The sequence below is a fragment of the Crinia signifera genome, unplaced genomic scaffold, assembly GCF_055691185.1.
Source record: "Crinia signifera unplaced genomic scaffold, ASM5569118v1 HAP2_SCAFFOLD_84, whole genome shotgun sequence".
Lineage (NCBI taxonomy): Eukaryota > Metazoa > Chordata > Amphibia > Anura > Myobatrachidae > Crinia > Crinia signifera.
In genome coordinates, this window is record NW_028142752.1 from 24,595 (window position 1) to 38,269 (window position 13,675).

Here is a 13,675-nt window from a genome sequence, read left to right on the forward strand (position 1 = left end):
GGACCTGCTCAGTTTGTAAAACTGAGTAACGGGTCCACAGTTAAGGGTCTAATATGTGCTGTAGCATGTATTTGCAATCACTGGGGCAGGAACTGATAAGGATGACTTGTGTTGTCTGTATAGTACTGCATTTATGTGTGTTACGATGTAAGACACATTATTAATAAATATGCATGTATGTCATGAACATATTATCGCGCCTCCTTCTTCTTTTTTTCAGGTAGACCTTCTCCACGAATGAATTGTGATGTCAACTACTTACCCAGCTACGTCTCTGGACTACTGTGACATCATTTTTACTACAGCATATTCCAAACGTCAAATTGCGGGAGCAGCTACCCACAACAGGTAAGCAGGCGCGATAATATCTTCATGGCATACATGTATATTTATCAAATATGTATGGTCTTCCTTAAATTATGTTTAAAGTTTGATGAATTGAGGTCCTTATATTATTTTATGCAGACAGCGAGCCAAATCAGGGCTGATATCAGTACGGAAGATAGCAGTGATATTGTCTGCATTGCTTTTTTATTGAATGTCAGTAATACTTTTTTCTACTAAAGAAGGTGAAAATAATAAGTTTCACCTACTTTGGTAAAAAAAAAAGTGGTAATTTATAGGCCCCATATACCACTTTCACACCGCTGTACCCTTTCACATTTGATTGGGGTGTGAAAACCGGAACCGGCGAATAGCTTATGTACGACTACGCGGCTATGTGCCTGGAGGGTAAAAGCTGGAACCTGTGAATGAAATGTTCCCACCTTGGCAAGGTGCTTGGGGGGTAATGCCGGAACCGACGGATGAGATGTGCTGGCCACGACGAGGTTCTTTTGGGAGTGAAAGCCAGAACCGACACATGAGATGTTCTGGCCTGCGACGAGATGCTTTTGGGAATGAAAGCTGGAACCGAAGCAGAAAATGTTCCAGCTGCGGCGTGATGGTTGGGGGGGTGAAAGCCAAAAACGGAGCATGAGATGTTTCGGCCGCTGTGAGGTACTTATTTTCTACAAAAGTAAGTGAAAATGATCAATTTCACCTACTTTGGTAGAAATGAAGTGATAATATATAGTCCCCATAAACCACTTTCACACCACTGTACCCTATCACACTTGATTGGGAAGTGAAAACTGGATCCGGCAAATAACTTGTCCATATGCAGCTATGTGCCTGGAGGGTGAAAGCTGGAACCTGTGAATGAAATGTCACCGCCTTGGCAAGGTGCTTTTGTGGGTGAAACTTGGAACCGGCACAAGAAATGTTCTGGCGTGATGGTTGGGCAGTGAAAGCCGGAACCGGCGCATGAGATGTACCGACTGCTGCAAGGTACTTATTTTCTACAAAAGTAGATGAAAATTGTTATTTTCACCTACTTTGGTAAAAAAAAAGTGATAATTTTTAGACCCCATATACCACTTTCACACCGCTGTACCCTTTCACATTCGATTGGGGTGTGAAAACCGGAATCTGGGAATAACTTGTACGCAGCTATGTGCCTGGAGGGTAAAATCTGGAACCTGTGATGAAATGTTCCTGACTTAGCAAGGTGCTTGGGGGTTGAAGCCGGAACCGACGGATGAGATGTTCTGGCCGTGACGAGGTGCTTTTGGAAGTGAAAGCTGGAACCGACGCATGAGATGTTCTGGCCGCGACGGTATGCTTTTGGGAGTGAAAGCCGGAACCGACGCATGAGATTTTCTGGCACGCGACGATGTGCTTTTGGGAGTGAAAGCCGGAACTGACGCAAGGAATGTTCCGGTCGCGGCGTGTGAGTTATTTATTTTCTACAAAAGTAGGTGAAAATTGTTATTTCCACCTACTTTGGTAAAAAAAAAATGTGTTCATTTATAGGCCCCATATACCACTTTCACACCACTGTACCCTTTCACATTAGATTGGGGTGTGAAAGCCGGAAACCGACGCATGAGATGTTCTGGCCCGCGACGAGGTGCTTTTTGGAGTGAAAGCCGGAACCGGTGCAGGAAATGTTATAACACTTGATTGGGGTGTGAAAACTGGATCTGGCGAATAACTTGTCCATATGCAGCAATGTGCCTGGAGGGTAAAAGCTGGAACCTGTGAATGAAATGTTCCCACCTTGGCAAGGTGCTTGGGAGGGGTTGAAGCCTGAACCGACGTATGAGATATTCTGGCTGCGACGAAGTGCTTTTGGGGGTGAAAGTTGGAACCGGCGCAATAAATGTTCTGCCCGCGGCGTGGTGTTTTTGGGGGTGAAAGCCTGAAGCGGCGCATGAAATGTTCCGGCCGCGTTGAGGTGCTTTGGAGAGGTGCCAGATCCGGCGCATGAGATTGTCATGCTTTTGCGATGGGCTTGAAGGCGGGTGAAAGCCTAAACTGGCGCATGAGATGTTCCAGGCACTGTGAGGTGCTTTGGGGGGTGATAGTCCCTGACAGCTCCTCAAGACTGGCTGCTGCAGAGCACATACCCGGGGACCTGCTCAGTTTGTAAAACTGAGTAACTGGTCCACAGTTAAGGGTCTAATATGTGCTGTGGCATGTATTTGCAATCACTGAGCAGGAACTGATAAGGATGACTTGTGTTGTCTGTATAGTACTGCATTTATGTGTGTTACGATGTAAGACACATTATTAATAAATATGCATGTATGTAATGAACATATTATCGCGCCTCCTTCTTTTTTTCAGGTAGACCTTCTCCACGAATGAATTGTGATGTCAACTGCTTACCCAACTACGTCTCTGGACTACTGTGACATCATTTTTACTACAGCATATTCCAAACGTCAAATTGCAGGAGCAGCTACCCACAACAGATAAGCAGGCGCGATAATATCTTCCTGGCATACAAGTATATTTATCACATATGTATGGTCTTCCGTAAATTATGTTTAAAGTTTGATGAATTGAGGTCCTTATATTATTTTATGCAGACAGCGAGCCAAATCAGGGCTGATATCAGTGCCGGAGATAGCAGTGATATTGTCTGCATTGCTTTTTTATTGAATATCAGTAATACTTTTTTCTACTAAAGTAGGTGAAAATAATAATTTTCACCTACTTTGGTAAAAAAAAAAAAAGTGATAATTTATAGGCCCCATATACCAGTTTCACACCGCTGTACCCTTTCACATTTGATTGGGGTGTGAAAACCGGAACCGGCGAATAGCCTGGAGGGTAAAAGCTTGAACCTGTGAATGAAATGCTCCCACCTTGGCAAGGTGCTTGGGGGGTAAAGCCAGAACCGACGGATGAGATGTTCTGGTCACGACGAGGTGCTTTTGGGAGTGAAAGCCAGAACCGACGCATGAGATGTTCTGGCCTGCGACGAGATGCTTTTGGGAATGAAAGCTGGAACCGACGCATAAAATGTTCCGGCAGCGGCGTGATGGTTGGGGAGTGAAAGCCAAAAACGGAGCATGAGATGTTTCGGCCGCTGTGACGTTCTTATTTTCTACAAAAGTAAGTGAAAATGATCAATTTCAACTACTTTGGTAGAAATGAAGTGATAATATATAGTCCCCATAAACCACTTTCACACCACTGTACCCTATCACACTTGATTGGGAAGTGAAAACTGGATCCGGCAAATAACTTGTCCATATGCAGCTATGTGCCTGGAGGGTGAAAGCTAGAACCTGTGAATGAAATGGTACTGCCTCGGCAAGGTGCTTTTGTGGGTGAAACCTGGAACCGGTGAAAGGAATGTTCCAGTAGCGGCGTGGTGGTTTGGCGGTGAAAGCCGAAACCTGCGCATGAGATGTACCGGCTGCTGTGAGGTACTTATTTTCTACAAAAGTAGGTGAAAATTGTTATTTCCACGTTCTTTGGTAAAAAAAATGTGATCATTTATAGGCCCCATATATTATTTTCACACCGCTGTACCCTTTCACATTCGATTGGGGTGTGAAAATCAGAACCTGGGAATAATTTGTTCCGTACACGGCTATGTGCCTGGAGGGTAAAAGCTGGAACCTGTGAATGAAATGTTCCCGACTTGGCAAGGTGCTTGGGGGGTTAAGCCAGAACCGACGGATGAGATGTTCTGGCCACGACGAGGTGCTTTTAGGAGTGAAAGCCAGAACCGATGCATGAGATGTTCTGGACGCGACGGGATGCTTTTGGGAGTGAAAGCCGGAACCGACGCAGAAAATGTTCCAGCCATGGCGTAATGGTTGAGGGGTGAAAGCCAAAAACGGAGCATGAGATGTTCCGGCCGCTGTGACGTACTTATTTCTACAAAAGTAAGTGAAAATTATCATTTTCACCTACATTGGCAAAAATGAAGTGATAATATATAGGCCCCATATATCACTTTCACACCCTATCACACTTGATTGGGATGTGAAAACTGGATCCGGCGAATAACTTGTCCATATGCAGCTATGTGCCTGGAGGGTGAAAGCTGGAACCTGTGAATGAAATGTCAGCGCCTTGGCAAGGTGCTTGGGGGTAAAGCCGGAACCGACGGATGAGATGTTCTGGCCGCGGTGATGTGTTTTTGGAATTGAAAGCTGGAACCGACGCATGAGATGTTCTGGACGCGACGGGATGCTTCTGGGAGTGAAAGCCGGAACCGACGCAGAAAATGTTCTGGCCACGGCGTAATGGTTGGGGGATGAAAGCCAAAAACAGTATGAGATGTTCCAGCCACTGTGAGGTACTTATTTTCTATAAAAGTAAGTGAAAATTATCATTTTCACCTACATTGGTAGAAATGAAGTGATAATGTATAGGCCCCATATATCACTTTCACACCATTGTACCCTATCACACTTGATTGGGATGTGGAAACTGGATCCGGCGAATAACTTGTCCATATGCAGCTATGTGCCTGGAGGATGAAAGCTGGAACCTGTGAATGAAATGTCACCGACTTGGCAAGGTGCTTTTGTGGGTGAAACCTGGAACCGGCACAAGAAATGTTCTGGCGTGATGGTTGGGCAGTGAAAGCCGGAACCGGCGCATGAGATGTACCGACTGCTGCAAGGTACTTTTTTTCTACAAAAGTAGGTGAAAATTGTTATTTTCACCTACTTTGGTAAAAAAAAAGTGATAATTTTTAGACCCCATATACCACTTTCACACCGCTGTACCCTTTCACATTCGATTGGGGTGTGAAAACCGGAATCTGGGAATAACTTGTACGCAGCTATGTGCCTGGAGGGTAAAATCTGGAACCTGTGATGAAATGTTTCTGACTTAGCAAGGTGCTTGGGGGTTGAAGCCGGAACCGACGGATGAGATGTTCTGGCCGTGACGAGGAACTTTTGGAAGTGAAAGCTGGAACCGACGCATGAGATGTTCTGGCCGCGACGGTATGCTTTTGGGAGTGAAAGCCGTAACCGACGCATGAGATGTTCTGGCACGCGACGAGGTGCTTTTGGGAGTGAAAGCAAAAACCGACGCATGAGATGTTCTGGCCTGCGACGAGATGCTTTTGGGAATGAAAGCTGGCACGGACGCAGAAAATGTTTCGGCTGCGGCGTGATGGTTGGGGGGTAAAAGCCAAAAACGGAGCATGAGATGTTTCGGCCGCTGTGAGGTACTTATTTTCTACAAAAGTAAGTGAAAATTATCAATTTCACCTACTTTGGTAGAAATTAAGTGATAATATATAGTCCCCATAAACCACTTTCACACCACTTTACCCTATCACACTTGATTGGGAAGTGAAAACTGGATCCGGCAAATAACTTGTCCATATGCAGCTATGTGCCTGGAGGGTGAAAGCTGGAACCTGTGAATGAAATGGTACTGCCTTGGCAAGGTGCTTTTGTGGGTGAAACCTGGAACCGGTGAAAGGAATGTTCCAGTAGCGGCGTGGTGGTTTGGCGGTGAAAGCCGAAACCTGCGCATGAGATGTACCGGCTGCTGTGAGGTACTTATTTTCTACAAAAGTAGGTGAAAATTGTTATTTCCACCTTCTTTGGTAAAAAAAATGTGATCATTTATAGGCCCCATATATTATTTTCACACCGCTGTACCCTTTCACATTCGATTGGGGTGTGAAAATCGGAACCTGGGAATAATTTGTTCCGTACACGGCTATGTGCCTGGAGGGTAAACAGGGCCGGCCTTAGGCATAGGCCAACTAGGCAATTGCCTAGGGCATTTGGAATGCCTAGGGGCATCAGAAGCTCCTGCTGATTAAAATGATATGCAGCATGCCTATATTCTGTGTGTGAATATAGGGGCATCGGAAGCTCCTTGTGTGTGCTGGTCATAACAATGCAAATAAGATGAATTTTCAGCAAAAAATGCACTCAACGTTAGCAGAACTGGCCAGGAGCTGCATGGCCTATTGAGGCAAGATGTATGAGGAAACATCTGTATCCAAGCAGAGGCAGAGGTAACAGTGTTAGCGGCTGTGCGAGTGCAGTCTGAGGGTGGGTTGGTTGTGCAATAGTGTTCGGCATATGTGTAAGGAGCATTATAAGTGTCATGTATAAATGCATTATCATGTGCAACATATGTGTAACAGGCATTGTGTGTGTCATGTGTATAAGGGCATTAATAATGTACAACATATGTGCAAGGGGCATTATGTGTGTCATGTGTATAAGGGCATTAATAATGTACAACATATGTGCAAGGGGCATTATGTGTGTCATGTATAAATGCATTAATAATGTGCGACATATGTGTAACATGCATTATGTGTCATGTGTATAAGGGCATTAATAAAGGTTGGCATAATGTGTAAGGGACATTAATAATGCGTGTCATGTGTAAGGGGCATTACTGTGTGGTATTATCAGGGGTGCCGAGAGAAAGGGGTAGGAGGTACAAATTACCCAGGCCAAAGTCTGATGGGAGGGCCCAGTGGGGGCCCCGGGCCCCTCCCCTTAAGTGACCACAGCAGCTGCAGCTCTTCTCCTGTAACCAGCACACACTACTTTGTGCTGGGTTGCAGTGTGGCCATGGAGGTGCTTAAAATACAATATTTTTTTCTAAGGGTATAATGTGAATAATGTGAGGAGTAATGTATATAAGGTAAAGTGGTACTGCTGTGTGATGTAACATGAATAAGGGACACCATCGCATGATATAATGTGAATAAAGTTGCACTACTCTGTGGCATAATTTGAATTGGGGGTACTATTGTGTGGCCATGCCCCTTCCCAGCAAGAACACGACCCTGTTTGGGCTGCGCAACGAATGTGTGCACTGTTTCTATTTAAAATATTGCGGGTAGGAGCACCAAAATGATGACTGCTATGATGAGGGTTGATGGTTCTGGGAAAGGGGAGCAGGGTCAGAGCGGAACTAGTGGCAGTGCTAGGGGGCAACAGCCAAAATCTTGCCTAGGGCATCATTTAGGCTAGGGCCGGCTCTGGTGAGGAGTAATGTACACAAGGTAAAGTGGTACTACTGTGTGATGTAACGTGAATAAGGGACACCATCGCATGATATAATGGGAATAAAATTGCACTACTGTGTGGCATAATTTGATTTGGGGCTACTATTGTTTGGCCATGTCCCTTCCCAGCAAGAACACACCCCTGTTTGGGCTGCGCACCGAATGTGTGCACTTTTTCTATTTAAAATATTGCTGGTAGGAGCACCAAAATGATGACTGCTATGATGAGGGTTGATGGTGCTGGGAAAGGAGAGCAGGGTCAGAGGCGGAACTAGTGGCGGTGCTAGGGGGCACCAGCCAAAATCTTGCCTAGGGCGTCATTTAGGCTAGGGCCGGCTCTGAGGGTAAAAGCTGGAACCTGTGAATGAAATGTTCCCGACTTGGCAAGGTGCTTTTGTGGGTGAAACCTGGAACCGGCACAAGAAATGTTCCGGCGTGATGGTTGGGCAGTGAAAGCTGGAACCGGCGCATGAGATGTACCGACTGCTGCAAAGTACTTATTTTCTCCAAAAATTGGTGAAAATTGTTATTTTCACCTACTTTGGTAAAAAAAAAGTGAAAATTTTTAGACCCCATATACCACTTTCACACCGCTGTACCCTTTCACATTCGATTGGGGTATGAAAACCGGAATCTGAATATAACTTGTACGCAGCTATGTGCCTGGAGGGTAAAATCTGGAACATGTGAATGAAATGTTCCCGACTTGGCAAGGTGCTTGGGGGGGTTAAGCCGGAACCGACGGATGAGATGTTTTGGCCACGACGAGGTTCTTTTAGGAGTGAAAGCCAGAACCGACGCATGAGATGTTCTGGACGCGACGGGATGCTTTTGGGAGTGAAAGCTGGAAGCGACGCAGAAAATGTTCCGGCCACGGCGTAATGGTTGAGGGTTGAAAGCCAAAAACGGAGCATGAGATGTTCCGGCCGCTGGGACGTACTTATTTTCTACAAAAGTAAGTGAAAATGATCATTTTCACCTACATTGGCAGAAATGAAGTGATAATATATAGGCCCCATATATCACTTTCACACCATTGTATAATATCACACTTGATTGGGATGTGAAAACTGGATCCGGCGAATAACTTGTCCATACAGTATGCAGCTATGTGCCTGGAGGGTGAAAGCTGGAACCTGTGAATGAAATGTCAGCGCCTTGGCAAGGTGCTTGGGGAAGCCGGAACCGACGGATGAGATGTTCTGGCCGCGGCGAGGTGTTTTTGGAATTGAAAGCTGGAACCGACGCATGAGATGTTCTGGACGCGACTGGATGCTTCTGGGAGTGAAAGCCGGAACCGACGCAGAAAATGTTCTGGCCACGGCGGAATGGTTGGGGGATGAAAGCCAAAAACAGTATGAGATGTTCCAGCCACTGTGAGGTACTTATTTTCTATAAAAGTAAGTGAAAATTATCATTTTCACCTACATTGGTAGAAATGAAGTTTCAGAGAAGCAGCGCTGGTGTCACAATGAATAGATTGAACAACTTTATGGTGAAAAAACAATTTATATCACAAAGATAAATAAAAACATTACATACATTTGCACATGACAATATCGCACAATAAAAATGTTAAAAAGAAGGTCTCACTCTTTGATTGGATATGGATCCGTAAGGGCCAATGCCCTATTGAGTATCAGTCCAGATTGGAAAGTGCACTTAACCAATGGTATATCTGCCGATTGGGAAGATGAATGGGGAAAAGATTTTGGGGGACAATTCACCGGTCCTCTCTATGTTCACGGATAGATGGTAGTAGCCGCTGGAGGAATCAATGGAGAAATGTCCGTATTTTATCCCTCTATTGGCTTTCAGAGAAATTGGTATTCAATACCCCATTTGGGTACCTCCCATATATGAAATTGCAGTGAATGTTGTAAGCACTGAAGGAGGGTGGGCAGGAATTCTCCAACCTGGACTAGGTTTGATAAAGAGGGGATGGCAGAACCTCTAACAGGTGGCTATGATGGTGTTGGCTCACCTGGAGGAAAAAGCTGCTGGTTGCCCCTGGTCACTATTGTGGTGGAGAGTTATCAGTCCCACTTGAGGTATTTGATGAGGGACCACTGTCTCATACAGGTGGCTATGGATGGCGGGGCTCACCTGGAGTTCAGTGTCCTGTAGAGGTCTTGGAGGGTGGATCAGAGTTGAAATTCCCAAAAGTAGGCAGACGATGGACTGGATGGTAATATGGGTCCAATCTGTAGGAGTGAGAGGCTGCAGCTGACGCGTTTCGCCACTAGCTTGTGGCTTTTTCAAAGGTGGCTTCTAGTGTGGTGGCTAGGGGTATATATACCCATACTAATGAGTAGCCAATTGACATTCAATCAGAGTAATAATACATTACAATCATAATTTCAATGTTTAATCATAAAGTAGGAGACAAACATACTGATATAGTAGGTATAATACCATAAAACATTTAATATTCCCAGTGGGTATCTGTTAAATCATGAAAATATATTGTGTTAATAATTATCACTTCCGGGTCAAAAGGTCACTTTGTTCCCCGCAAGTAACACAGTTATGGACAGAGGGGAGGACATTTGGTACTAAGATTGACAGTCTAGGTTGGAAAACGAGTCCTCAGTTAGCTGCCTCTGTGTTATTTTCTAAGAAAACGATATTCGTAAGCTTGGATTCATAGCGATATATGGGTGGAACGCATATGCGTTCCACCTGCCGAGAATGACTTCCCGCTTCCGCCGGAAGCTCAGTGGTTGTATTGGCCGGAATTCGGCCATATGACACGTGTACTAACACGTGGTCCGGGCTTGACAAGCCCTAATTTGTCTAGATGCGGTGACGCTGTATACCCGCGTCATCGCATCTTTAGGTGGTATGTTATGCGTCACTTCCGGGGGAGCGGAGCCAGTCGCCATAGAGATGGAATTTGTTTATCATGGATGGGTGCAGTATTAGAACTGCCCCTTTATTTGAACAAAAGCAACTTTATTTTAACACATGAATGTTACACTCGTATATCGTTTTCTACTATTAACCCCTGCCCATAGCGAAAAAAAGTCATTATTTTTCTGGGGAGCATTATTAGTAAGCAATTTTGCGTATATACACAGCAAGGTCATGGGGATGAAAATAAGTACAATATATATAAAAAAAGGTAATAATATTTGATATGGTAGAGAGGGTAAATATATAGGACTTCACATATCATCTTATTATATATGGAAAGAGATGCACAAATACAAATAATAATAATAGAAAAATAAAAAAAAAAATATATAAAAATATATAAAAATATATACACATATATATCCAACATATAACCTAAATGGTATTTTATTATTTACAAAATAACGTTAATTGGTGGATGTATGAAGACATAATTTATACGGTATAATTTTATATATATATATAGCAGTACATTATGGAGAGACTCTTTTTATAGTTTATCACCATATAGCTTTTGTGGTGGTTTATCCAGGCTAATATTGTATTAAAAAAGGGGGGGGGGGGGGGGGGGTAGGGTCTAAACTAATTTATACTAAAAGAGGGGGGGTCTTATCGATATTATATAAGGATTCTTTATATTGAAGAAGGCCCGCTGTTGTCCTTCATGGACATATTATTATCTTCGACACCTACACATAGTCACATGGTACAATCCATTAAATGATACAGTACCAGACAAGGAAAGCAATAATTGTTCTATAATACTATGTTTAATTCCATTGCCTCGTTGAGGCCTTTTTTAATACAATATTTGACATCCCTTTTTCTTTCTTTTCAAAGGTACAAGAACCATGCCAGTCCAACGCACGAAAATCGTGGTGGGCAACACCCACACCCTAAAGTCTCCAGTTGGGATTGTGCGCATTCTGGCAGCCATCGTTGCCTGCGTTACGTTCAGCTTGGTTGTGCACAGAGGAGGTTGGGGCAGTGGAACCGGAGACTTTTGCATGTTCTCCTGGTGCTTCTGTTTCGCTGTCACTATAATAATCCTTGTGGTGGAATTTACAGGGGTGCAAAACCGGATGCCAGTGTCTTGGAAAAACTTCCCCATCACTTTTGCTATGTTTGCTGTGTTGATGTGCCTCTCTGCCACCGTTCTGAACCCACTGTTTTACTTGGAAGACAAAAGTTACGGCAGCGAGAGGCGCACCTACCAGATTGTGGCTGTAGTGTTTTCCTGTCTCACCACGCTGGCATATATCATTGAGGTGTCTTTAACAAGAGCCCAGCCGGGAGAAGTTACTGGATACATGGCAACTGTTCCTGGACTTTTAAAAGTTATAGAAAGCTTCATTGCCTGTGTTATTTTTGTCTTCATTTCAGATCCCCCGCTGTACACCAAACATGATGCACTTAAGTGGTGCTTATCTGTTTACTGTATTTGTTTTATCCTGTCTGTTTTGGTGATTATTTTATGTCGGGGAATGTACCAGTTGGTTGCCCTGTACTTTTGAGAAGTCTCTCAGTGCCTACGTCCTCCTTTCTGTCCTGTTTTATGCTTCCGCCCTGATCATCTGGCCAATCTTCCAATTTGACTCAAAGTACAGGGGAACCACACAACGTCCAAACGAATGCAGTCGCTATTCAGGTCGGAGTGGATTATGTAATTGGGATAAATTAGTAGCCATTGCTGTTCTGACAGCTGCCAATCTCATAGCTTACATTATAGATCTTGTTTATTTTCCTCAGTGTATACTGATCTCTTAGGTTTTTCATTCGACCATGTTCTGCTTGCTATTTGACCAAAACAGAATTAACCCTTTGAGTGCCAAGTGAATTTCTCAAAATAGGTATGAAAATGACCAAGCCAACATTGTTATTCATCATGATGGGCTGTAATGTTTACCTTATATAGGAAATAGAATCTTTTTTTTTCACACAACATTTTTTATTTGAATTTTATATAACAATGAGAGCGAGGCGGATATTTTGAACATCGCTCACAGAGATGTTGCCACTCAAAAGGTTAAAGGGAATATGTAATCCAGGATCATGACTGTCGGTCCGTCCTGACAGTCATGATCCTGGTCCGTTTGCATTTTGATCGACAGCAAATCGGCAGGCGGGATTAAACATTGGTGAAAAAGGGGGCGTGTCCGCGTAAACGGCCATGGATTGTTGATATACGGCCATGATCGGGACAATCCACTTCCGTTATCGGCAGAACGGGCCTGACAGCTTTTAAAGTCGAGCTTGTTCTGCCATGATGCCTCTTCAATGCTGTCAGTAAAGACAACATTAATTAGGTATCCGCCGCTATTTCCCCCATCGGAAATAGCGGTGGAGGATTGCATATCCCCCTAAATCACTAGTCAGAGAACATACAGTTAAAAGTTCTATGCTTATTTATTCCTGTAACATTATGGGGGAAATTTACCAAAATGGATTCGTAAAAAATAGGTGTATTCGTAGGCAGAAATACACCTATCTTTTACACATTTGTATTTTCGGGATTTACAATCCCGAAAATACAACAATTCGTATTTCTAATGATGGAACATTCGTATTTGTATTTACAAATACGAATGTCTACACCATCGATAGAATACGACAGAAATCACCATTCAAAAGAATGGTGGTTCCTGATGTACTAAGCAGTCGTATTGATAATACAGCTGCTAATTGGCACACAAATACGACAGGAAAATACACCTTGCTTTCCCTGTCGTATTTGGCTTTAGCCTGCACGGATCAGTCAGATCCGTGCAGGCTTCAGTGTAAAAAAATAGAAAAATAAATATAAAAAAAAAAACGGCATGTGGTCCCCCCCACAGCTGTAACCAGCACCAGGCTGAAAGAGCCGGGGCCGGTAATTAAAAATCAGGGAACCCGACAAATAGGGGTTCCCCGATTTTTAACAACCAGGTCCGGGGCTGGTTCCCAAAATACGGGGGACAAAGTGACTAGGGGTCCCCCGTATTTTAAGAACCAGCCCCAGGCCAAACCGGCCAGCAGGGTAATGCCACAGCCGGGGGGAGACATTTTATACAAGTCCCCCCGGCCAAAGCATTAACCCTACCGACCAGTCAGCCTGGCCAGGGGTCCTGGGGGAGTGGGGACCCCCCCAATAAGGGCCCCCCCCCCCCCCCCCCCTCCAGGACTTACCTGACCAGGCTGAAGCCTGGTGCTGTCCCCGATGCCCCTGGGCGGTGGGCATCGGGCTGATTCTGGTGTAAAAAATAGAAGAATAAACTATTGTTTTAAACTGTAGAACTATGAGTCCCAGCAAGCCTCCCCTGCAAGCTGGGACTTGGTGAACCACAAGTCCCAGCCTGCGGGGCATTAAATGGCCCGCTGGGTCTTGTAGTTCCACAGTAAAAAAAAATAGTTAAATAAAAACACACTGACACCTGT

The 13,675-nt window shown here is 44.3% G+C and overlaps 1 pseudogene across 1 annotated transcript; it reads left to right on the top strand.

Moving 5' to 3' along the window:
- The first annotated feature begins 248 nt into the window (after positions 1-248).
- Positions 249-13,366, top strand: LOC146056603 (myeloid-associated differentiation marker homolog; annotated as a pseudogene). The gene is made up of 2 exons (XR_014469366.1): positions 249-348; positions 11,102-13,366. The product of XR_014469366.1 is annotated as a myeloid-associated differentiation marker homolog (transcript).
- Positions 13,367-13,675: the final 309 nt, after the last annotated feature.